The following is a 25,852-nucleotide window of genomic DNA, read 5'->3' as shown; positions in this document are numbered from 1 at the left end:
GGGATAAATGAGTGTACTGAAAGGGAAGGGGAGGGAGGAACAGCTCAGCCCTTCTTGCAGCTCCTTTGCAGATGGAATAAGATGTCCAGTGCTCCCCAGTACCAAATGGTCTCAATTTGCTCCTGCGTCAGAGGGAGCTGGTTCTGCCTTGGCTGGGGCCTCGGCGGGGCCGTGAGGATGCGTTTCATAACTGCAGCTCTTGTCAGGAACAACAACAGCAACAACAGCTTCAAAAACCTGTTGAAACTGTGCTATGCCCTGAACAGAAAACACATGGCAAGAGGGAAAACTCCCTTCACAGAAAAGCCAACGTAATTAGCCCTGACAGGATCTGCAGGCCAGCGGCAGCAGCCGAGAGGCGGGAGGGGAGGGACAAACAACCCAACATGGTTTTATAGGCAAATGTAAATGGCTCATTAGCTGTCTTCGAACAAAATGTTCCTTCCTGTGGAAGGCAGGGGACAGGCCTGGCTGGAGGAAATGTTGCAGAAGGCCTGGCGAGGCTTCCTGTGAAAGCAGCTTTGCTGAGATGCTGGATGAAAAGGTTCTTGCCCTCACTGGAAGCAGAGCTGGCATTTTTGCCTTCCAGTAGGGTTAGGGTGGCAGGACACAGGTACCTGTGCCACCTAGAGTCAGCTCTGAGCCTCTCCAGGTCACCTTCTCCATCAGCAGAAGCATCACCCTGCTCCTGGGTCTCTGGAACAGTTGCAAGCAGAAGGTTTTCCAGCTCAGAGAAAGTGCTGCACAGTCATCAGGGAAGGCACAGGGTCCTCTCCAGGTGTCAGAGCTCAGCTGCAGGAGTGAGGGCAGTGGGACAAAGAGGAGCATTGCCTGCAGACCAGAATCAAATCCCACCCAAATGAGAGAATCACAGAATGGTTTAGGTTGGAAGGGATCTCAAAGCTCATCCTCTGCCACTCCGTGCCATGGGCAGGGACACCTTCCACTGTCCCAGGTGGCTCCAAGCCCCATCCAGCCTGGCCTTGGACACTGCCAGGGATCCAGGGGCAGCCATAGCTTCTCTGGGCAACCTCTGCAGGCAGGAATTTCTGCCTGAGAGAACTGAACTCCTTGTGGTGCCAAGGGTTTCTCCTGAAACTCCCTGCAGATGTTGCAGTTGCCACTTTAAATGTTTTTTATCCAACCCAAGCAGCAAAAATAAAAAAAATCCTGCTTGGGCTCCATCAGAGGTCTCAGATGATTTACAACCTGGTCCTGGCAGCTGATTTCTATTATTCACACCTTGGATTCAGCCAGCTCAGGTCTTTGGTGACCCCTTTAGAATGACCACAGACTGCAATGAGCTTTTGTGCATGGGATGTGCTTAGCAGCAAAGGATGGGATACGCTTGAGCGGCTGGAGCACAGCTGGTAGGGAGAGGAGTTTTGTGAGACAGTTAATCCTCATGTTTGATTGGAGTGTTTGTTCCTGGTCTCCCTGTGGAAGGTCTGAAAGATCCAGTTGCCTTCTTCCCCCAGAAGGGTGCAACAGCTGGATCCAGGTCAGTACCTCCTGCAGACCCTCTCTTAAAAAAATTCTGAATTGACTCTTAACACCCTGTATGTTACTCAGCAGTGTTGTCACCAGGCTGTTCGCAAGCCACTACTTCTGACAGCGTGGGGAGAGGGAGGGGGCAGAGCTGCCCTTTGTCATTTTGCACAAATGCTGAGGGATCATTTTATCCCTACTCTAAATTTCAAACGCCTGTGACAAACAGCAGTGGCAGATGCCAAGCCTGGCTCTCTCTGTTTGACAGGCCACACTGGACCAGCAGAAGACCCAAATCCAGAACAGGATGAAAAGTTTCCTGGGCAGCTGTGTTAGTATCCTGGCACTCAGGGAAGAACCCAGATGCTTCCTCACATCTAAAACTTTCTGGGAATTCTCCTGTGCTCCCCTGGAAGTGTCCAAGGCCAGGTTGGATGGGGTTTGGAGCAAGCTGGAATAGTGGGAGGTATCCCAGCCCATGGCAGGGGGCTGGAATGCTAAGGTCCCTTCCCCAGCCTTTCTGGGAACATCAGGCTGGAGAAGAGGTGACTCAGAGCAATGTGCCTCCAGGGAAATCTTGGAGTGGGGGTATTTCTGTGCTGGATGGAGAGATCCTGCTGCTGAGCTTGGAGTCCTTAATGCAGGGCTGGAAGTTTATCCGTGCTCTCTGGGAATCAGGGACTGGGATCCAGTGGCAGTGGAGAGGTATTTGATGCATACGTCAGGTAAGGTCTGCCGTGGAACGTCCCTGTGTGTCCTCTGCAGAAAGGAGATTAATGTGGGCACAGAAGCCTGCTGGGGAGTACAAGTGTTCAAGTCTCAGGCAGCCTTTGAAACCTTCCTTCGCCTCCTTTCCCGAGTCCTTGATGCCTGAAGATCTGATTTTGAACAGAGTGGTTTAGTCCTCCCTCAGCTCGTTCCTCATCTCTGTTTCTTGCCTGGGGCGAGACTGGGCTGCTCCTTCTTCCCCTGGTGAAGGCTTCCTTCGAAGGCAGTGCTTCAGAGGCATCTCTGAGCTTTTAAACTTAGAGAAAACTTTCATGGCATTATTTCCCCTGGGCCAGCTCCGTGCCCGGGCAATCAGAGGGAAGAGCAGCACACACTTGCAGCTGAGGGTGTCAAGAGAAGCTTCATTTTCCAAAGCCCAGGAAAAGGGATCCTCAGAGCCATCTCCAGTGCACGATGAACCCTCCAAGTCTTCCCCTCATTTTCAGGAGGGACAAGAGCTGTGAGCTGCTTGCAAACAGCAGCACTCAGCTTCTTCTCCCCTGCTTGACACATCCAGGGACTGAGCTGCTGCTTCCAGACACCATAGTGTGACAAACCTACTGTAGCCTCTTTGTGCTGACTGCACCTCATTGTGAGTAAAATTCAATTTAAAAGCACAATGGTGACGTTGGGCTCCAAGCAGGATCCTGCCCCTCCTGATCTGAGGATTAGCCTGGTGATATTTTGCTCTTGAAGGATGCCATCCCTCTGAGCCTGCCCACATGAATCTTTGGTGTTTTGCTCTTTGGGCTGCAAACTTCCAGGAGTTTGTAGGTGGAAATATGACTTTTGCTGGTGTTCTCAGAGCCTGGTGCTGGTGGTGTTCCAGCTGTGCTCCTCTAGCACGGGAACCTCGAGTTTAATAACAGCTCTGGAGTCAACTGGGTAGCAGCTATTGTTCTCAAGGCTTCTCACATATGTATCACTTCAAGGTTTCCCCCTCCTTCCATTCAAAGTGTTTGGGGATAGAGGAATGAGGGAAGCAAGCTGCCAGTGCCTAATTCATGTCTCTTGGAGCAAAATGTATTGGTTTATTTTGTTTTAAACAGCTTATTGCAAATGGGGAGCAGCTGTGGATTTTGTGATGGCTTTTTTTTTTGTTTTAGTTTTGGAAACGTGGGGTCATCTCCCTAGTATTCCATAGCATGCTTGCTATAGAGAAAAAAATAATCTAATTTTGAAGAATTTCAAAGCAGTTATTTAGACTTAACCATATTCTTCATTCCCTGATCTATTAAAGCCTATTCAGTAATCATCCTGATGAGAAGGAATGTGGAGTTTCCTCAGGGCTCCCTCTTGCCTTGCCCTTCTGAGGCTGAAATTAAGGCAGCCCAGAGTCCCAGGCAGCAGATCTGTGATGGGGTTTGGGTATCCCAGTCCCAAACACAGCATTCTCAGGCACAGGGTGGGATTCTGGGCACTGCCCTGTGCAGGGCCGGGGCTTGGATTCCATGATCCTGGTGGGTTCCTTCCACCCAGGATGTTGTGATTCTGTGAGATGGGCTGGGACACTCCATCCCCAGAGGCATTCCATTGTCCCAGTGTCCTATTTGGGCCTTCAGACACACCTGAGTGCCCCCAGGGTCTCTGATCCGAGCTTCCCTGTGCATCTTCTCCAAGGAACCTGACCAGGGAGGATGTGGGGAGATATTTAATAGTGCTGTGATTTGGGTTTAAGCACTTTTCTCCCGAAGAGCAGATGGAAGGATTGTTCCTGTTTGGATCTCCTGAGTGTGCTGTACAGCCTTGGTATAAGGTCAAGGAGGGAGTGCAATTCCAGGGGAAACATGAGGTCAGTGAAGCTTTAGCTCCAGCCTGGCAATTAATTTCACAGAATCCCAGGGTGGTTTGGGTTGGAAGGGGCCTTAAAACTCATCTCATCTCACCCCCTGCCATGGGCAGGAACACCTTCCACTAGCCCAGGGTGTTTCAACCTGGCCTTGGACACTTCCAGTGATCCAGGGGCAGCCACAGCTTCTCTGGGCACCCTGTGCCAGGGACTCCCCACCCTCCCAGGGGACAACTCCTTCCCAAAATCCATCCTTATTGCTGTCAGAGTGGCTGAGTTCCCTGTGTCTGTGTGTACAGGTGCCCCCGAGGCACATGGATTTCAGCACAGCTCCATGGATACAGACATCCCAGAACAAAGGAGCAGGCCCTGAGTATTTTGGGGAAGGGAGATAATAATAAGCCAGTTTGGCACAGCTCTTTCCTAAGCCTGGCAAGTCAACCCTGACAATGTAAACAGCTCTTTCGGGGTGAAATGTTGCTTTTCAGTTTCACAAATCTGCTGGCCGAGCTCTCTGCCAAGGCGTGGTGTGAATGAGGTGCCCTATATTTTCTTGCCTGCCTGTCCTGCCCTTTTCCTGAAAAAAGGAGATAACTGCTGGCTCTGCAGGGCTGGCCTGCAGCTGGGGCTGCAGCAGTGGTGCTGTGCTCTGCTGTCAAAGCTGCCCGGAGTGCTGAGGTGCGGGAGCATCTCCAGATCCCTCCTGCCAGGATCCTCTGGGACTTGCGCAAGTTCTGCTGGGGAGGAGGGGGAGTGGGGCAGTTTCCTTCCCGGGGTTAATGTCAGCCCTTAGGAATCTCTGCCCCCTTCAGCTCTGCCCTGCACACCCCAGCTCCCGGCTCTGAAGTTTGGGAATGCCAACTTCTAACTCCTGACCTCCCACACGACTCCAGTTCCAAGAAACGATGCCCTAAATCTGCTGGCAGCAACAGCTCGTTGATTCCTCCAGTATGGCTTGTTAAAAGATCTGAATCTACTAATAGGAATTGGCCTGATAAAAGGGATTTTTTTTTTAAAATTTTTTTTTTTTTTTTTTTTTTACCTCCTCACTTAGCGGCTACATGCAGCCCGGGGAATCTAGAAATTAAATTGGCTTTTTGTCAAGCCTCTTCTATGCAACAGCAGTGGGACCCCTGCAGTGCAGTGCAGTGTTTCCAATTACATTTTGGGGTATGTTGCTAATTTTTGGCACACGGAGAGAAGCAGGCCAGGCAAATGGCAGGTGGCAGGCTGTTTTCATATTTCACCAGGAGCATGGGGGAAGGGAGAGGGGAGAACGAGCCGAGCTCTCTGCCAATAAATGTGACCTCGCAGAGTGTGAGCAGAAGAGTTTTGGCACGTGGCAGAGGATGGAGGGCTGGGCAGGCACGGCTGAGCCAGTTTACATCCCCTCCTGCTGGGAACAAGCACGAGGGAAGCAGGGCTAGAATAAACACTGCTCCAGCAGCCACAGCCTGCAGGTCTGGATCTGGGCACCTCTGGGTAGTGTGTGGCTGCACCCAGGCTGGTCTGTCACACTGGGGACAGCGGTGTCACCGTGCTCTGCCTCTCTGCCGCTCCGCGCTCCTCTGCCCCCAGCACAAAACCAAAGCTGGCTTTGGCTGATTCATTTGTTCCTAGCACAGCTAATGCATTCAGCATGGCACCAGTTCTGCAGGGCCTGGGTGGTTTCTCAGAGCTGTTGCACAATCTGCAGCTCTGTGAGTGCAGTGAGGGCAGCAATGACCAGAAGCTGCTTCCTGGGATTTGCATCTGTCCCAGGGTGGCATGGCCCACCAGGACAGAGGTCTGGAGGTGTGAACTTTAGGGGTCAGATTACAGAATGGTTTGGTTGGAAGGGACCTTAAAGCTCATCTCATCCCACCTCCTGCCATGGGCAGGGACACCTTGCGCTATCCCAGGTGCTTCATGCCCCAGTGTCCAACCTGGCCTTGGACACTGCCAGGGGCAGCCACTGCTTCTCTGGGCACCCTGTGCCAGGGCCTCCCCACCCTCACAGGGAACAATTCCTTCCCAATATCCCATCTAATACTTGCCCTCCTTCAGCTCAAACCCATTTGCCCTCGTGCCCAGAAATGCTGCTGTGTTTGACAAGAGCAGTCAGAGCTGGTCTGTGCTCACATGGACCAGGAGCAGAGCATCCACCTTGACCCAAGGGTATGTCAACCAGGAGAGCTTTGGGGAAAAAAGCCCCAGGGTTCAGCACGGAGGCCTCTAAATGCTCAATTTAGACATCAAATCCAAAAATAAAATGGTGAAGAGGGCTGTGAGAGATATTATTTCAGGTCCATCTGGAGCTGGGTTTGCACTGAAGCTCGCAGGTATGGTTCTTGTTACAATTGCTGAATGTTGTTCTGATTGCTAAATGTTGTTCTGATTACTGAATTTTGTTCCACAGCAATGATTTCACTGGTAAACCCAAAAGCCCCTCATTTTGAAAAGACTGTAAGGCAAGACTGGAGACTGCAAACAAAATTTCCAGTAGAGGAAAAGCACTAGTGAGCTGGGCATGATGTCAGCAAGCACTTTTGTAGTGCCTTTTGTAGGGGACTGGGCGTGCTGAGGGTTTAGTTTGAGTTTGCTTTGCTGCTGTGTGCTGAGATCTATTGCCAGAGGTAAATAAGGTGGGAAAAGACCTCTAAGATCCTGGAGTCCAGCTATGAATCATAGGGTGATCATGGTTAGTTCTGGCTGATGGGAGACTTTAAAACTCTTTTGTTTACTCTTCCCATTGGTGGAGGCACCCCAGAAAAACACCCCCCAAACATCTCTGCTCCCCCATCCCTTTGCCTGTTCATTACATCCCATCCCCCTTCCACTGTTTTGCTGCAGGGATGAGCCCAGATATTTTTGGCACCAGTGCTAATGTTCTTGAAATGCCTTTGAGCTGATAGCCAGCCAGCCAGGGACTTGTGAGATCCTCAGTGACCTTGTTTCAGAGGAAAATTGTCAGGGTTTCAACCTGTTAATTTGCTTTCTTGCAACCTGCCTGAAGGGCTTGGGAAGCCGGGCCCTGGCCAGCTGAAATGCTGGCAGTGCTTGCAGGAGGAGGTGCTGCCTGAGCACACAGGGTGATGTTGGTGCTGGGCTGTGCTGCTGCTGCTGCTGGCAGCGTGGGGAGTGCAGCACCACCTTAGTGTAGCACTTGCTGGTCATACAGCTGCAATCAGGTGACGAGCAATTTGCCATCAGACCTTCTACATTGGGACGGGCTAAATCCGTGCTGGTGGCAACAGAGGTGCTCTTTTGACTCCACCTGAAGGATGCTGGAGGAGAAGATGGGTTTGACATTTTTTTAAGGAATCGTCTCTTGGTTTGGTGTTGCTTTTCCCACTAAACGTTTTTCCTGAGTGTGTTGCCTGCATTCTCCTTGCTGTCTTTGTGTGGAGACACAGAACATTTAGTGATTAGGTCTGAATTAGCCCCAGGACAAGGTGCCTCTCACCTGGAAACAACTGTGCATGATGGAAGGGGGAATGGCTTTGGATTGAAAAGGACTTCAAAGTTCATCATGTGCCACCCCCTTCCACAGGCAGGGACGCCTTCCACTCTCCCAGGGTGCTCCAAGCTCCATCCAACCTGGCCTTGGGCACTCTCAAGGATCCAGGGGCAACCACAGCTTCCCTGGGCAGAGATTTTCTCTCTCTGACAGTGAGCAGGATTACACTCTTTAAGACTATCCACCCCAAGAAAGCCAGATCCTTATTCCTACTGAAGGTTGTTCTAAACCCTGGAGCAAAGATGAGAAAAGAAGTTCAGTGAACACTTAGGGAACTGTTAAGAGCATTACTAGCCCCAGCACAGCTTCAAGTGTGCCTTGGGCTGAGACACATCCTTTGCTCTGCTGCCTCACTCCGACTTGCAGAGAGAGATCTGACACCTTGTCATCTTCTCCAAGCTGTCCCAGCATGGTCTGAGCTCTTGGGGCCACTGGAATTCACCCAGGGTCCTGGGAATGGGAAGATGCTTTAAATGGGAAGCATTTAAATGTGGCTTTTCAGCATCTCTATGCCCAAGCCCTTGTGTATTCCTCTAACAAATCCAAACAGCCCCACTCCTCCCCCAAAGCCTGTGGCATGACCTGGAGCCTTGTGGCACAGTGGAGATTGAGTCACATTTTCCTAGGGCTCATAATATCCATTTAAAATAAAGGCTGGGCTCTTGGAAATTATTTTGGGAGAACCAGTTTGTACCCCCCATTCCTCCTCCTGATGAAGATCCTCATGGAGCTGTTAGGATAGGATGGAAAATATTTCTCGCCCCTCACTCCTGACTTGCAAACCTTTAACAATTTCACAAAGCAAAGTGAAAATTGGGTAACTCCCCTACACACAGCCTCCTTTTCTCGGTTTTGTTTTGTTGTTTGTTTTTCAAACTGTGATTGAAATTACGAAAGCTCCGTTTCGGCTGTCTGTAAATGGTGCTCCGATGTTTATGTTGGCATTTGAACCAGATTCGTCTTCCTTGGGAACCCCAGCGAGCTGCGGAGGGGAATACACCTCAGGAATGATAAAAGCTAAGCGCTTGCCCACTAATACATTTAGGTGTTAATGCCTTGTTTTTGTGCTGTTTGGTTGCCATAGAGACGGGGCCGCCTGAACTAATGAGTTTGTTGTGTGAAGTTCAATGCGCATTTGCCAAATGCTCCGTTTCTCTTGTTACCTCTCTGCTTTTTTTTTTTTTTTTCGTCCCATGGAGCAACTGAGTTTGGAAGCAAAGCCATTGCAGGGTCCCAGGAAAGGAAGCTCGCTGCAGGTTTTGCAGGGCTGCTGAGAGAGATGCAGGATGTTGTTTTAAAGAGGTTGTTACCCTGTTCTGTATACCAAGGGACAACAGGGGCATTGGCTCCAGGCTGTGTGCTCAGGGCACCTGTTTGCCCAGGCCTTTGTGGCATAGGCACCCATTTCATTCCTGCACAAAGAGTTTCCATTGCTGGGCCCAGCTGATGGCCAGGATGTCTCACTGGGAGCCCCTGTTTGTGCACAGAACACTCACCAGGAACATCTCTCCTTGGATGGACTGAAAATAAAACACCACAAATAGGGGGTTGTTGTTTGGAACAATGAATTCCCTTACACCCCCAAACAGGCTGCCCCTGCATCCCTGGGAGTTTTCCAGGCTGGACAGGATTTGGAGCAACCTGGTCCAGTGGAAGGTGTCCCTGTCCATGGCAGGGAGGAGAATGAGAAGAGTTTTAAGGTCCTTTCCAAACCATTCCATCATTCCAACACCCCTCAATGCTACCTGGGAGCTGTCATTCAGGGGAAATCACTCCATGAATCCATGTGTGGTCCTCCTGGGAATTTGGACTAAGTTTCAGCCCTGTTTTATGCAGAGATCACTGGAAATCCTTGAGGGTTGAGGGTTTGGTGTTTTGTGTGTGTGTGTCAGAACCTCCCCACTCACAGCCCCAACTTGCACTTTCATTTAGAAAGACCAAAAGAATATCAAAACCCCAAAGCTCTGAACAAATTTTTATTTTTCAAAGCTTAAATGCTTGGTGCCTGCCAAGCACTAAACTGAAAGGTTTGTTGCCAAAATATCCTTTTCCAAAAACTTTTTTTTTAAAGTTCCTGCTTTGTGAAAGAAAGAAAGAAAAGAAAGAAAAAAAGAAAAAAGAGGAAAGAAAAGAAGAAAGAAAGAAAGAAAGAAAGAAAGAAAGAAAGAAAGAAAGAAAGAAAAAAAGAAAGAAAGAAAGAAAGAAGAAAGAAAGAAAGAAGAAAGAAGAAAGAAAGAAAGAAGAAAGAAGAAAGAAAGAAAGAAAGAAGAAAAAGAAAGAAAGAAAAAGAGGGACTATTGCTCAAGCAATTTCAGAGGAACAGCTCTAAAATAAGTGGCTTTCCCAGGATCAAAGGCAGAGCCATTTTGCTGAAGGTGAGAATGGAGTGAGCCATGCAAGAGGACAATTCTGGCCCCAACAATCTGATTGCTGATCCTTGAAGTGTGCAAGTGCAGCTGGCTTTTGCTTTCCCAGCTGATCCTGCTGAAATTAGGGAAAAGCAGTGCTGGGTTAACAGTTGGACTCAAAGATCTTCGAGGTCTTTTCCAGCCTTAAGGGTTCTGAGAATCTTTTGAGCTGAGGAGAGCACCAGGATCTGTTTTAATTCCCAGTGGTTAATGCAGCCCTGGCTGGTGAGGGGAATGTGACACCCGTGCTCCAGGTGTCACAAGGAACTCCTGATGCTGCCTCTCCCTCCCTTCCCAAGCCTGTGGCAGCACCTTTCCTGGGATGTGAGGGAATTTATTTTGGAGGCAGAGAGGAGAGGAAAACTGACTTGTCAGGAAACTTGGCTGAGTTGTTTGAGTGAGGCTGACTGGAAAACAGCTGTGTGTGCACGGAGCAGGGACTGCACCCCTGCACTGCCAGGGTGGGCTGGCAGGAAAGCCCTTTTTTCTTTTTATTTTTTGGGGTTTTTTTTAAGAAACAGAAATATAAGACCCGATTGGCAGCCTGAGAGAAGAAACATGAGGTACCTGAGGGCCTGAACTCATGGGAGCATCCCAAAACACTTGTCAGTCCCTTGAGGTGTCTGTTACCCCAACAAGTGCCAGTCCTCGTGAAACTGGTTCAGAACAAAGCAGCAGAGCAGGTGCTGGAAGAGTCAGGTGAGTAGGGCAGAAGTGACCTGCACTCAAAACCCCTCCCCTTTGTTATGAATGTATAAATAAAATGATGTAAACCCAAACTGCCCGGCCACGCCAAGACCTTTGCTTGGCAAAGCCTTTGCCTTACTTTTGATGTTAGATGAACATCTAGTAAGCTTAATTAAAGTTTAATTAGTGTAAGTAGGGTAAATGTGGTAGGTCAGCAGGCACAGCAGATGTTAAAATACTGTTGGCAGTCATCAACCTGACCAAAAAGAAAAAGGGAAAATTCCCTTCTTAAAAAAATAAATACCTCTAAGTGACTGGTTTAGACATGTCATCTCTCAAGGGGTTTTTTTTTTTTTTTTACTTTCTTTCTCCAGGCAATACTGACCAATCAGTTGAGAGCAAGTCCTCTTTCTTCACATCTATGAAAAGAAAAAAAAAATCAGTTTTTGTCCTTTACTGTGCTCTGGAATTTCACCCCAAACATTTTCTGGAGTCTGGGCATATGGCACAGGGAGGTGTCTCACTGCTTTCTGCTCTTCAGTTGGGAGCCACACGGTGAGGGCTGTGGCTGCACAGCCCAGCTGAGTTTATTAAAGAACTGATAATAATTTTTAAAGGCTCTCAGTGAAATTCAGCAGTGTATCACCAGTCTGGCTGGCCACTATTGCTGAGGATGTCCTTAGCAGCTATGGATGATGTTTCCTCAACTTTGAAAGGAAATTTGGATTTGATTTGGGTAATTTGGCCTGCAGGTACCTGTGTTTATCTGTGGTGATCCCTGTTTTTTGTCCTGTTGGGTGCTGGTGGGAGCACAACTGGGCCATCGAGCCCTGCGGATGAACCCTTGACCTGTTCTGGGATGTGCTCTTGGATCAGGAATCCCACTCTGGCCATGAGGCTCTGGTAAGCCACAGCATCTCACAGTCAGCTCCAGCAAAGATTCTCCAGCTCCTTTCTTATTTTTATCAGTCTCAATTGGATCATCCCTAAAAATAATCTGCAATACAAGATACTGCAGTGCTGAATTCACAGCGGAGCCAGGGGAATGTGTCCAGAGGCTTCCTTGGATCAAAGCCTCAGAGAGGGGCCAGGGGCAAGAGCCAGGCTAAAGTTCAGGGGTATCCTTCAGATCCAGAGGGTAGCAGCACAAAACCAGCTGCTGTTCTCCTGAGGCTTTGTGGGGAACTGGAAGAAGCTGCAGGGAATGTGGAATTCCCCCCGGGATTTGATCGTGGCTGGGAAATTGGAGAGGAGCAGCAAGAATTTAGGGCAATGGTCTCAGCCCCAGCACAGACACAGGCTCAGGTGCTGTATGTCAGACAAGAATTGCACTGCCCAGAGCCTGCTCCTGGAGCTGCTGGAGCTTCTGTGTGGAGCTGCTGGCACTGAGCACTGGAAGGCTGGAAAAATACACCAGCAAGCTGCTAATGAGGGTGAATATGAGTTTTTGGATTGTTAGAGAAGCCTCAAATGAAGGGAGATCTCAGTTCTCCGATACAGAGAAGGAAAGACGCCGTTCTGGGCTTGATGGAGGTCTTGCCCAAGTTTAGTGGTTCTGTGATTGCATGAAATGGATGGGGGATGGGCTCTGGGCTTTTCCAAAGTGTTCCCAAACCCAAGCACAATGAGCTCCTCCTGTCAGCTGGAGCTACAGGGGGATGTATGCACTCACACAGCAATTTCTGAGGAATACCATGGACAGGGAATGGTGGGAAGCAATGAGTTGGTCTCTGGGGTGCTGCAAGGGCTTCAGAGCAGAATGCAGAGGGGGAGATGAAGCAGAGCCACAGTGCAGAGGCTCCTCCTGAAAAAACAGGCCTGGCTCTCCCCTCTGGGTCAGAGCTGCTGTGACTGCAGTGCAGGGCTCAGTGTGATGTCCCAGGGGCCACAGCAGCCACTTCATGGTGCAGGGCAAGAGCAGGACATGGGATCTGGCCCTCCCTCATCAGGACACTTCAGCAGTCCTGGATGGGATACTTGGCTCCATTTCCTGCCCAGGCATCCCCCCCCTCTTTCCATTTGGCCGAAGGAGCGTTTAAGTATTATTATTTTTAAACAGGGGGGTTTGGGCAACATGAACTGATGCATCCCTGTGGGCACAGGGGTAAGCTGAGGCATTTTCTGTGAACACAGACCACTGCTCTTGTATCACTGCTTATTGTTGTCACCTGCCTCAAACCCTGATGGGGAGAGTGCTTTATTTTTTTTTCCTTTATAAAAATGAGCTTTTTAGTCCTCTTATTTCTAAGATTCTAAGAAACTTTAAGCAAAGTTAAAGTTTTTAGGTCAAATGAAACATTTGACTTTGAGCCAAACAAACTTTGATTTTTGAAATCTAACTGAGGAATAGAAACTTTCAGTTTAGGATTTAATAATTTTTTTCCTTTTTTTTTTCCCCAGGTGTTTTTTTTTTTTTTTTTTTTTTTTTTCTTCCTCTTTGTAAAAATGAAGGGGAAAAGCTCTGGCCTGGAGTAGTGCAGCTCCCTTTCCTGTTGTTTCATCCTGTTGTTGGGATGAGTGTCCTGAGAAGGGAACAGAGCTGGGCAAGGCTCTGGAGCTCAAGGGATAGGACAAGAGGGAATGGCCCCATGTTGTGTCTGGTGAGGTTTAGAGTGGAAACTGGGGGAAATCTCCCCACTGGAAAGTTGGTCAGGTATTGGGCCAGGCTGCCCAGAGGCACCAATGCTGGAAATGTTCAAAAGGAGTGTGGATGCAGTGCTCAGATAAATGCTTCTGTGCTCTTGAATTCACAGTTAGACTTGATGACCTTGCAGGTCGTTCCCAACCGTAATGATTCTGTGATTCTTTGGTTAAAAGGAGGTGGAAACACAAATAGCAAAGGATCAATCTGCTGTTTGCAGTGCTGGGTGTGCTCTGCTTTAGGGACAGCTTTCCCCTCCCCTCCTTCCCCAAATGAAAACTCCAATCTATGCTTGCCACATTTTAGTTTTGCTCCATTTTTACCCTAAAAAAAGTGTGTTAATAAGCATCTCTTTGCAGCTAGGGAGCCACTTCCAGATGTGTTTATCGTGAATGTCCTTATCCTGTGTGCCATTTGGTCATGCTGAGCTCAAGAGGGAGCTTGCCCTAGACCCAGCTCAGAGGATATTCCTGCAGGAGCCACTGCTCCGAGCAAAGTGCTGTGGCAACATCCAGGAGATGTCTATTCCTGCCCTCATCCCTGAAATGTGTCCCTCATAAACACAGCCAAATAATTTGGATGCTTTTTCTGTGCAGAGTGGAGAGAGCTGCCGTGGGAACTTTGAGAGCTTGAGTGTCTTGTTTTGCATGTAAGTTATCAGCACTGAAGTGCATAAATAGAGGGCTTTGCATCTCATAATTTATAATTCAGCCCAAGAAATGCATTAATACCTTTATCAGAATTGGGAACGTCGCTCAAAGCACAAAAGCACAAATCACTGAGGAACAGGCAGACATTAAGGGCTGCTGTTCTCCCTGTGTCTGGAATAACAGCCAAGAATCAGTGCGATTTTCTTCTAAACAAATGTTTCACTGTTGTGCGTGTGAATAAATACAATTTCTTTTTCTCTCTCTTTTTTTTTTTAAATTTTTTTTTTAATTTAAACAGGCCAAGGAAGGAAAGGAAAAGCTGAAGTGCCTGAGGTGCATGGAAGCATTTTGCTCTATTCCCTGCCTTTGCTTAGTGCCACCTGTGTTTCCCCACTGCAGGGTAAGAGCAGGAGGGCTGAGGATTTGGGATGGGCACGCTTGCAATAGGGGAGGAATTTCTTCACAGCTGTCCCTGGTCGTGGGACCTCTGGTTCTGGTGTAGGTTTGGTGGCCAGGCAGTGAAGTCAGGAGGTCTGGGGAGACAAACTCACCTCATCCTGGTGGGAAGGGGCTGGCAGCAACCTGGGTTAGCTGGAACTGGATGGCCTTTGGGGTCCCTTGCAGTCTCTGAGATTCAATGTTCCTGTGGCAGGGAAAGAGGTGGTGGAGAAGCTTCTCTGTGAGCAGCACAGTATAGTTTTGAGTGCCCCCTAAAGCACTTCAGCTCAGAGTGGAAAAGAAAAAAACCCACTTGGGAATGCTGAGGCATTTGCCAGGGTTTCTGTAGCCACAATATATCCTGGGAAGCATGGCACCCACCCATGGTTCATTTACAAGCCCTGGGTGGTGCAGAAAACAGGAACTGCCCTTCAGAACCCCACTAATGGACCTTCTCCTTCGGTGTCCTGGTGCTGACACAGCCCAGCTTCATGGGGGAAGCTGAAAGCTGCTGCCATGATCCCCCTGCTGCAGCCAAAGGCAGCTGGAAGGCAATGGAGAGGCTCTCAGTGACCCCAGGGTGCTGTGAAGTGGGGGCTCAGGCCATTAAACCTCCATGGGGACAGGCAAGGGAGGGAAAATGTGTGGGAGTAGGACTGCAAGTCCTCACTGAAATTGTTTGTTCTCTTAATCTCCAGCATCACTGGACATGATCCCTCTGGAGGTGCTGCCAGACCATTGAGTGCTCCATCCCTGCCCTCCAGACACCCTCTTCCTGGAGGAAAGTCGGCAGCTTTGGGTTTATTCCATTTTTTCACCCATGCCAAAGCCTATTTAATATCAAGTTTGCTGTGGGTTTGTTTGGGTTTGGTCCCACAAACGCCTCTGGGGCAGGTCAGTGCATCTCCCAAGCCACCCCTTGGCTGTGCCTTTGGAGTTTGCAAAATTTGTGTTGTTCTGCTTGGATATCCCTCCCCACCTCAGTCCCAAATGGTGGGAAGCATCAGGGAATGGTATTGATAAACAATAGATGTCTGGTGGAGACACTGGTGATTTTCCTGGTACAAAAGGCTGCTGCATCCTCTGTGATAATTCCCCTTTTTTCCCCTCCTTGTTGGCCTTGTGGTTTTGTGATTTATTTGTGGGCTGGCAGGCGTCCACAGCCCTGCAGGAAATGGATGTCTGCTCTTGTGTTTGGGGGGGGCCATAGAAACGTGTAATTTTCCCACTACATTAATTACAGACGTTTCTCCCTGGCTGGAGCAGCTCCACAGTTTCTCTGCCCTTTTGGTTTGTTCTCCCCAGCCCAGGCTGAGAGTATTTATAGGGAACCCCAGCTCTGACATCCTCAGCTGAGCTGGGGGAAAGTTAAAGAACTTGGCCACAAAAACTGTAGAGGGGAAACTCTGGCCTTATTTTACTTGATAGTAACTCCAGGACAGCAGCACGGCTGAGTTTTCCCTGGGTATTCCTCCTGCTGACATTTTCCTCAAGGATAGAAGTGGTTTGCCCTAAGAAAACAAAAAACAACCCTCTTGCTATGGAAAAGAATTGTAGGGCAATTTACTTTGGAATAGCTGTGCTACCTAATTCCTGGCTCCTGGAGAGGGACCCAGCTAGACTTGGAGCAAAGAAAGGAAACCTGAGGCAAAATCCAGTGTGGTTGAATCAGGTTTTGTTGGAGGAAAGGCTGGACAAGCCTCTGTGAGGCCCTGGCCCAGGGTGCCTAGAGAAGCTGTGGCTGCCCCTGGGTCCCTGCAAGTGTCCAAGGCCAGGCTGGATGGGGCTTGGAGCACCCTGGGATAGTAGAAGGTGTCTCAGGAGTGTCAGGGGGTGAAACTGGATGAGCTTTGAGGCCCTTTCAACCCAAACCAGTCTGGGATTCTGTGGTCTCGGACAGCAGTGGAGTCAAAATCATAATTTCCAGCAGATTGAATGCACCTATGGTGTTCTTTGGCTTGTAACATGGGTTCTCCATGGATTCCTGATGAAACAGGAATGCCCTGCTATGATTTTTCTCATTTTTATCCTGCCAGAAGTGAGGGTGAAGGATGTGGGATGTCTGCAAGGACAGGACAAAAACCTGAGCCAGCCTGGTGGCATGAAACCGGGAGGGAGGTGAGAATCTGTGATGGGGACATCCAGGGATGCAGAATTCTGGGATGTCACCTCCCATTTGGAGTCATTGCCTGGCTGTGCTGCTGCTCTGGCTCTGCTGTGATGTGTCTCATCCTTTCTGGGGTCGGGAATGTTCCACCTACAAAGTTTCTCCCAGGGGTCCCAGCAAACCTTTGAGTAAATCCATCCAGATCCACATTAAATTAAGCATTTACTGTTTTTGTCCTGCCTCATCCTCTGTAAGCCTTGAGCACCTTCCATGACCTCTCTCACATTTCACTTTCAGAGTGCAGCCCACGTGTGGGCCACGAGCTCCACGAGTCAGTGTGGGCTTGTGCAGGGCTGTTGTTGCATTCCTGTGGCTGAGGCAGCGGCTTGGGGCTGGAGACAGAGCCCTCAGGAGCTGGCTTTCCTTGGGAAAGCACCCACCTGACCATGAGCACAGCGTGGCTGGGCCTGGACATGCAGGCTGCTGTTACCTCTGCACCTGGTCTGGCCTCACTGAGTGGTGGAAGCTCTCCTGGTGAGGGAAGGATGCCCTGGTGAAATCTATTTCATAGAATCACAGAATGGGATTGGGGTGGAAGGCACCTTAAACTCATCCAGTTCCACCCCCTGCCATGGGCAAGGACACCTTCCCAGGTTGTTCCAAGCCCCATCCAGCCTGGACTTGGACACTTTCAGGGACCCAGGGGCAGCCACAGCTTCTCTGGGCACCCTGGGCCAGGGCCTCACTGCCCTTAGACTAAAGAATTTCCTTCTAAATAATTTCCCCATGATCTGAGTTTAGGCTCTAAACTCAGCAGCAACAGGCTCTGTGGACTTCACTCCCTGCCCTGCTCTAAAAGCAGCAGCCCCAGCAGCAGACATCCCTCCCTCCATGCTCCCAGTGCTGAGCCAGAGGAGCTGCACCCCTTGCCCTCACAGAGTGTAAATCTCATCCACTCCCTTTTCCCTGTGGCCGATGTGGGAGTTTATTCACCATTAAAGCCTTTCCTTTCATGAATTCACTGCCCTTGTCGGTGACAAGGAGGTGCTGCTGTGATGCTGACACAGCCAAACACCATTCTGGGCACTGCAGGGGGGAAGGGGATTCAGGGCAGGTGTAAAAGTGGGCCAGGCATGGCACACAATAGAGGAGGACAAGTGTGCTCTGCTTCCAGAGGCTGGGGGAAGGTGCTGAGCAGGAACTGCAGCAGGACAGCACAGGTGGTGGAGGGAGCCAGAGGAAGATGCCATGTTTTGTCCTCTCTGCAGGGAGCTCAGGGCCAGCAGGGATTGGCCAGGAACTGGGTCAGGATGAAAAGGGATGAAGCAAACAGAACTGAAGTCCTCCAGTGAGGCCCTGCACCCCCTGCCAAGCCTGTGCCGATGCCCTCGGGCTCTTCCCTGCTCCAGCAGCCTCCTGCCAGCCCCTCTGGGAGCTGGATGCTCCTGCAGCCTCCCTGGTGAGGGCACACAGGGCTGTGTGAGGCACAGCAGCACCCTCTGGGCACTTCCCAGCTGAGTGCCCCGCAGCAGCGTCTCCATCCTGGCTGGGCTGGGGCATCTCCTGTGCCCCTCCAGTGTCCTTGGCACACCCCTTGGCACCGCTGGGGGAGGGGAGGAAACGTCCACGTGGCCACCTCGGCTGGGAGATAAAGCAAGAGAGCCTGGCTGCTGCTGGTGTTTGGTCACAGTTGCCCTGGGCACCCTGTGCCAGGGCCTGCCCACCCTCCCAGGGAACAATCCCTTCCATCCCTGCCCTCTGGCAGTGGGAGCCATTCCCTGGGTCCTGTCCCTCCATCCCTTGTCCCCAGTCCCTCTCCAGCTCTCCTGGAGCCCCTTCAGACCCCGCAAGGGCTCTGAGCTCTCCCTGGAGCCTTCTCCTCTCCAGGTGAGCACCCCCAGCTCTGCCAGCCTGGCTCCCTGAGCATCCTTGTGGCCTCCTCTGGACCCTGCTCCGAAGCTGTTGGTACCAACCACGAAATAGAGGAAATATTGCACTAGATTGCCCTAGGCTCCCATCAGGTCTGGCAATATGTTTTTCCTTAAGTGGGGGGGAAGAAAAGAAAGAACACTCTCTCTCTCTCTCTCTCTCTCTCTCACACACACACACACACACACACACACACACTGAGAGCTACAGCAAGCTGAAGTGTTTTCCTCCTGAAGAGCCCTTCCTCCCGGGAGCAGAGCAGGAGTCAAGCAGTGCTCTGCCTCCTCCAGCAGGCACTCAGCCCACCACCTCCGTGCTCAAGGGTTCGTGGAAGCCAGGGCTGCTCGGGGAGAGCATGGGGAGGGCACTGCCACCCTCCCAGCCGGGATCGGGGCTGGTCAGCAGCGCCGGGGGGCTGCGGTCTGTCAGGAGCATGCCCTCCACTCGGCGAGAAATGCCAAGGAGAATTAGGGAGATGGCTGGAGGCTTGGAGTGCAATGGGAAGCAACTGCTGTTCCCAGGCAGGCTGTGACTACTCAGCCTTGCTAGTCAGATTTTGGGGGATGCTCAGCTGCTCTTGCTGTAGGGAGCTCGGGGTGTGTTTTGGTGACAGGGTCTGTGTTCCAGTGGGGAAGGAGGACGCTCCTGATTCAATGCCCAGAGGACTGGTTTTGTTGGTGGAACGGGGTGAAAAGGCCATTTGGAAAGCTGTGCATCCCCCATCACAGCTCTCTGCAGGTCATTTGAAGCACTCCAGGCAAGGCTGGGTGCCCCCTGAGGGTGCCCAAAGCCAGTCTTACCCCGGCAGCTCTGCTGGCTGGGGTGACCCTGCTGCCAGAGCCGTGGGCACTTGGGCACTGTGAGCCTCACTGTGTCAGTGCCAGCAGGAAAACCAACCACATCCAGCACCATCCCTCCATCTTCACCCAGCTGGCTCCAGCCCTGCCCCCCGTTTCCAAAGCACCCTTTTGATGCCAGGAGCTGCAGTTCAGGGATCAGTCCCTGAGCCAAGGGAAGTGGGGATCCTTCCAACAAGGCTTTAATTAGCAAAGGCTCGTGTGATTTTTGGGTTGTGGTTTTTTTTTTCAGAGTTTGCTCCGTGACGATTCCAGCGAGGAATAAAAGTTTACTTCCATTCCCCAGCACTCGGGGAAAGCAGCTTCCGTCAGCACTGCCTGTGCTCTCGGCTGTGCTGGATATGGCAGGTCTATTTTTAGAAGCCAGGGTTGCCATGGCAACCCAGTGTATTTTTTCTGTTAAATATAGCAGCTGTTGCAGGGAACTCTTGTCCTTCTGGATGTAAAGGCTGTGTTTCTGCCCTCTGACAGAGCTCAGGGTATTAGAGGCAGATGAGAAAGGACGATTAAATAAGTGGAAGCCCAGAAGAAACCGAGGATCTGTAATTACATGGAGGGGTTTGGGATGCAGCTGCGTGTGTCTGCAGCTTCTGCATTGAAAATGGTGTGGGGACAGGGATAGGGGAGCTTTTCCATGTGGGGCTCTATGAGAACACCCTGCCCCTCTCTCTCCAGATGCCCAGCCTGCCTGGCTTTGGCTGTTCTGGTCTCTGCCCCTTCCAGGAGCCAGCCTGGTCCTGGCTGGGAGGGGATGTGGGGGTGCCAAACAGACCATGCCATCTGAGGGGAGGAAGGAGCCTTTTCTGGGGGAAAAAAAGCAGTTTTATTCCTACCTGCACCTCAGGAGCCTGAAGCAGAAGTGTGTGGTGCAGGATTGGGTCCTGGAGCTGCCTCCATCTCCTGCTGGTGATGGACACCTCAGTGTAAGCAGTGGGAGAGGTGCAGGTCCCATCTCCTGCAGGGCTGGGCCAGGGCTGCACTGTGGGAATGCTGTGGGACTGTGTTGCATCCTAAAGCAGTAACATTCCCCAGCCTTGGGGTTCAGTGGGGAGCAAGCTGACTCTGCTTCTTTAGTTTTTAATTTTATTTTTTTTAAAATATCCTGGATCCCTGTAAGGTGCCAACACATCCCATCAAAGGGCTGGTTTCCATCTCCTGAGGAGAGGGAGAAGGGGAGGGGTGGGGAGCACGATTGCTCAGCCAAGGGCAGCCTGTCAGCTGGGAGATGGAGATCTTTTTTTTTTAATTAACTAGTCTTTGCCCCATTAAATGAAGAAAGAAACCAGAGCACAGCAGATATGAGCAGGGCTTAGGATCACTGAAAGTTTCCTTAAAAAGTGGATGCAATGACAAAGAACCAAATTTAAACCAGCTTGAGTTTAAAGTATCTGCGGAGGTCACTGTGACCAAGGCTTTGAACAGGAATAACACATTTCTGGGAGCCTTATCTACTCCCTGAGCTATCATGAGTGGCATCTATTGCTGGGGATGTTATTGCTTTTCTGAATTTAATAGCAGAAGCAGTGCTTAAGCAAGCAGAAAGCTGCAGGGGAAGAGCTGCCTCTGTGGCCATCAGGGGCTGGAGTTCACCCTGGGCCTGGTCCCCTGCAGGGTGGTTTGGAGGGATGGGGCATTTTGAAGAGTCAGGGGTTTAGGAGGATGGAGGATGGAGTCAGATGCTGCCTGTCCCCCTGGAGCTGGAGCCTGCTTGAGCATCCTCTAGCCGAGGGCATAAAGACAGGGCTCATCCCTGAGGAGGTGCTGCCCATAACAAAGGAAGGAAAGGCTGCCATATCACATTGGAAGATTTCCTTGCATCCTTCAGGGAATGGGTTGACAGGAGCTTGTGGCCCAGAAAATGTAGCTGGCAGCTGGGAGGGAGGTTCAGGGCAATCATTTCAGATGCTGCTTTGGTTTAAATCCAGCACGGGGTGGAGGGAGGGCAGAGAAGTGGGCAGAGCTCCAAAAGCTGTTTGTACATGGAATGGTTTGGGTTGGAAGGGCCTCTAAAGAACACACAGTTCCACCCCCTGGCATGGGCAGGGACACCTTCCTCTATCCCAGGGTGCTCCAAGTCACATTAGCCACATCCCCAGTGTCACAGGCTCCATCTCCTCTCTGTGCCCACGGGACACCAATCATCCCATTTGTCCCACCGTGCTGGTGCCTGAGGCAGAGTTTCCCCAGGAATGGGTATTTACTAAAACTCCTGCCTCTGCTCATAAACCCACTCCCCTGTGTATTCAGGGATGATAGGGGTGTTTATGCTCCCTGCTTTCCCTGGACTGATTTGTGGGTTTATTGTAATCCCTGCATTGTGTGGCTGCCCCTCTCCAGGCACCATGGGGCAGGCAGCAGTCCTGGGAGGGGTTCCCTTTCTCCCTGAGCATTGGCTGCTCCATCCCTCAGCCTTTTGCAGGAACTTGTGTGAGGGAGGACCATGGCAGCATCACCCTCCACCTGGGACAGTGGAAGGGGGTTGGAACGAGATGGGATTTAAGGTCTCTTCCAAGCCAAACCATTCTGAGATTCTCTGATCCTGTGATCCAGCCCTGAAGCACTGAAGGCTGCAGCCAGACACAGAGCTCATCTGTGAGGTTGAGGAAGGGAGCTTGGAGCACCCAGTGTAGCAAAGAGATGCATCAGCACCTCCTCCCAGCTGCAGGAGAAGGAAGGAGTGCTGGGAGTTCCCTCCCCACAAGTGCAGAGGTAAGAGGAGACAGGATCTCAAAACCTCCAGAAATGTGTTCCAGATCCCTCTGTCACCAGGTCTGTACCTAACTGGGAAGAATGTTCTGAGGATGATGCTCCCACCCACCATCCCTGCCAAAGTCACTGCAAGGGCTGTTCTGGAAGTTCTGTTCTGACATGGGGTGTTTTCAATATCATTTTTTCTCCTGGGGAACATGTGAATATCAGAGGAATCTCTGTTTGTTGTACCCTGGAAGCTGACAGTTCTGCTCTCCCCTTTCCAAGCTCAGCCTGTGCCTTCCAAGCTCAGGGTGTTTGCCAGTCCAGCCTCAGCACTTTCTGCAGCAATAGCAGATCTGGGGAAATTCTCTGAGAGAGGAGTGTCCATGGTAGTGCTGATTCAAGGGGAAAGTCCACACTTTCTGTGAGAGAAGTCCTGGGCACCAAGAAATCTGGCAGCAAGTCCAGGCTGTGGACTCTCCATCCCTGGCCAGGTTGGATGGGGTTGGAGCCACCTGGGATAATGGAAGGTGTGCCTCCCCATGCCAGGGGGTTGGACAACATGATGTCTTAAGATCCTTTCCAACCTAAACTACTAAGCTATTCCTTGATTTTATGATTTCCAGTTAGTCCCAAAGGTTTCCACTGTCCCCACAGGAATGTGAGTTTGACCCAGAGCTGTGGCAGGAGCTGAGGAAGCAGCAGGATGAGTTCCCTGTAGGACTGTAGCCCTGTTGGCTTTCAACCCACCCTAAATCCCAGGCATGGAGACCCTGTTGTCTGTGGTGCTGCTGCCTCCAGCTTAATTAGGGGTTTCAATTATTTTTACTTTTTACTTTTAGCCCCCCCAAACCCTTCCCTGAGTTCCTTCTAGGGGGAGATGCAGGAAATGCATGTTTGCCTTTGCTGCAGTGTGAGCAGCCCCACCAGCCCAGAAAGTGCAGGGGTCAAATGCCAAAACCTCTCCTCCTCCAACGCAGAGCTCCTCCAAGGCAGCTGCACCTCTGGGGGAGAGGCAGGAGCAGCTGGAGCAGAGGCAAGGCCAGCTGAGATGATGCCATGAGGATTATTTCATGTTCCTGTTGAGCAGCTCCTTCCTCCCTTGAGGGCCAGCAGCTCCAAACACCTGCCCGGCCTGGACAGCCCCAGGAAGGACGAGATGTCCCCAAGGAATGGCCCAAGGAGATAAAGCCAGGGGGGGTTGGACATGCACAGATTTGGCCAAGGGTAGGTGCTACCCCAGGATGGTTTGTTGGGAAGTTCAGGATGGATGTGGATGGCAGCATCTCCCTTCCCTGCAGAGAGTTTTCCATGTTCAAAGCAAAACCTGTTATTTTGTCAGGGTGTTGAAGGTTTTTCTGGTTTTTTTTTTGGGGGGGAGAGGTTTTGAAGGAGGTTTTTTATTTTTAAGGGGGTTTTGGGGTAGGGTTTGGTTTCATTTTGCATTTGTTTGTCTCTAGGGTTTTTGAGGGTTTTTGTGTTTTGTTTTGGGGTGGGTTTTGGGGGGGTTGGGTTTTTTGTTTCATTTTTGGGGGGGTTTTTTGGGGGTGGGTTTGTTTGGGAATATTTTTGGGAGTTTTTTTTTTTTTTTTTGAGGTGTTGGTTTTTTAAATTTTTTTGGGGAGGGCTGGGTTTCTTGGGGGTTTGTCTGTTTGTTTGTTTTTATTTGTTTTCTCTCTCTTTTTTTTTTTTTTTTTTTGCTTGTTTCTTTGCAAGTACTGTATTTTGGTGTAATTAGAGTTTTGGGGTGTTTTTCATGGGGGGAGAATTGAGGTTTTTAAAATTGTTTTGTCTGGAGGAGCAGGCTTTTTGTTTGTGTGTTTGCTTTGGTTGGTGTGGGTTTGTTTCTCTCCTGATAAATGCCGGGATGCAGCTCTGCCCCTTCAGGGAGTGGGGATTGGCAGGGATGCCGTGATGGGATATCTCACCCCCTCTCCCTGTGTCTCCAGAGGTCTCATCCTTGCTGGATCCTTCCCATCCTGCTCTGTGTTGGCTCCATGTGTAAAGGGCTGGAGAGAGGAGGATATCAGGCAGAGATAATTATTAACTCTAATTATAACTGGGAGAGTGACCCTATTTGGGCTGGACTGGAAAGGCCCCCAAAACCTTTTTTCCTTCTCCTCCCTGGAATTCAGATCAAGAACTCCTTTCTGTGGTCAGGATGTGCCTCCTCCATGCCATCTTTGGAGTCCCAGGTGCTGTTTGAGCTCTTCCACGACCTCACCCCTGCATCTCTGTCCATGGGGACACAGAGAGTGCTCGGCACACGCACGAAGCCTCAGCCAGGGCAGGATGAGCCTGGGCCATTTCCTCTCTGGCAGCAGTGGGAGAAAAGAGAGCCTCCAAAATCTATAAATCAGTCACCCCAAACGGTGTGGGATTAAGGAAAAGGTGCAGAATAGAAATTATTTCCTTGGGGGGAAGAAGCAGATTATTTCATTTGCCCAGGAGAATGATCTCTCCATCAGTTGTCTTCAGGAGACTCTAAAAAGAATTAAAGGAGGGCTCAGAGTGTGCAATTATTGTGGAATTTTGGAATCCCACACTGGTTTGGGTGGGAAGGGCCCTCAAAGGCCATCCCATTCCACCTGCTGCCATGGGCAGGGACACCTTCCACTATCCCAGGTTGCTCCAAGCCCTCTCCAACCTGGCCAGGGATCCAGGGGCATCAGTGACTGAGCTGGCTTCTCTGGGGTCATCGTGAGTGGAAGAAAGGTCCCAGCTCTGCCACAAAGGGATCTTTTATTCATCCACAAAGCCATGGGATGTGAATTTCTCCAGTGCCTTCACTGAGTTGTCACATGGAAATTGATCTGCCATTAAGCAGCTTTGGGCTGCAGCCAGTTCATTACAGCAAACTTTCATCCAATTATCATTACTATTATTATTTTTATGATGATGCATCCGGCTCTGTTGTAAATAGGAGGGTTTTCCTGAGGCTTCTGTTGGACTTTTTTGCATTGTCTCAAAACTGAATGGCAAATTTCTATGAGCTCTGAAACGAGGCTGACCTGGAGATGTCCAACAGCAGGATTTGGCCAAATCTCCAGCACCATGGAGAAACAAGGATGACCATCTCCCTGCACCCTGGAGATGACCCTCCCACCTGTGACCTCCTTCTTCCGCTGTTTCTTCCTTCTTCATCCCTGTTTCCTTCCGCGCCTGACTTCACTGCCAGCCCTGCTGATTTTTCCTGTAAAACCCCAAAACTCTAATTTGAAGAGTGGGAGAGGGGAAGGCGCAGCCACCCAGCAGAGCTGCAACGAGTTAGTGCTAAATCGAGCTCTAATGGCTCATTTGAACTAATTAATTTACCAAACATGAGGAATTTTGAAAGGGTGCTTAGGAGCCCTGCCCTCCCTTCTCCCAGGCACGCAGGCAGGGGTGGGGAGCCCCACAACCGCTTTTGGTGCAGCCTCCTCCGAGGTGCTGATGGCAACTCCCCGGGCTGGGAGCATCCCTCTCCCCCCAGCTCGTGGAAAACCAGCGCGTTCAGCGCTGCAGGGCTCCAGGAGAGAGTAAACATCCCTGGTGCTGACACGGCAATAAAACCGGTGCGTCTGCAGGAGAGGAGAGGAGTCAGCAGCAGATGCGCCCCTGCAGAACTGCTGCCGTGATGAATGCTCTGCCCAGAGTCTGCTAATCCCTTTTTCTCTGGCTCGGAGGCCTCCTTAATTGTGCTGCCTGTGATTGAGTAACTCTTTGAAGGCAGCCCTGGGAGTTGTTTGGTCCACGTGGGAGCAGCTGGCCCTTTGGCTCTGGGCATGCAGAGCGTGTTTCACAAAGGACATGGGGACAGAGGTGTCTGGGCTGCTCTGGTGACCCCAAAAAGGTTCTGGGGAGACCCCCAGGAGGGCCAGCGGGCTTGGTGGAGATCCACCTGGATGATCCCAAGACAGA

At 50.7% G+C, this 25,852-nt stretch overlaps 1 protein-coding gene and 1 long non-coding RNA gene across 2 annotated transcripts in view; both read left to right on the top strand.

Annotated features, from left to right (window-relative positions):
* Positions 1 to 25,852, top strand: part of NDUFA10 (NADH:ubiquinone oxidoreductase subunit A10) — a 179,460-nt gene that overhangs the window by 46,646 nt on the left and 106,962 nt on the right. The window lies entirely within an intron of this gene.
* LOC127061119 (uncharacterized) lies at positions 13,149 to 17,056 on the top strand. The gene is made up of 3 exons (XR_007780594.1): positions 13,149 to 13,929; positions 14,229 to 14,330; positions 15,067 to 17,056. It is a non-coding gene; the product is annotated as an uncharacterized LOC127061119 (long non-coding RNA).

The sequence above is a fragment of the Serinus canaria genome (assembly GCF_022539315.1).
Source record: "Serinus canaria isolate serCan28SL12 chromosome 7 unlocalized genomic scaffold, serCan2020 HiC_scaffold_29, whole genome shotgun sequence".
NCBI lineage: Eukaryota > Metazoa > Chordata > Aves > Passeriformes > Fringillidae > Serinus > Serinus canaria.
This window is presented reverse-complemented; position numbering and strand designations above follow the sequence as displayed.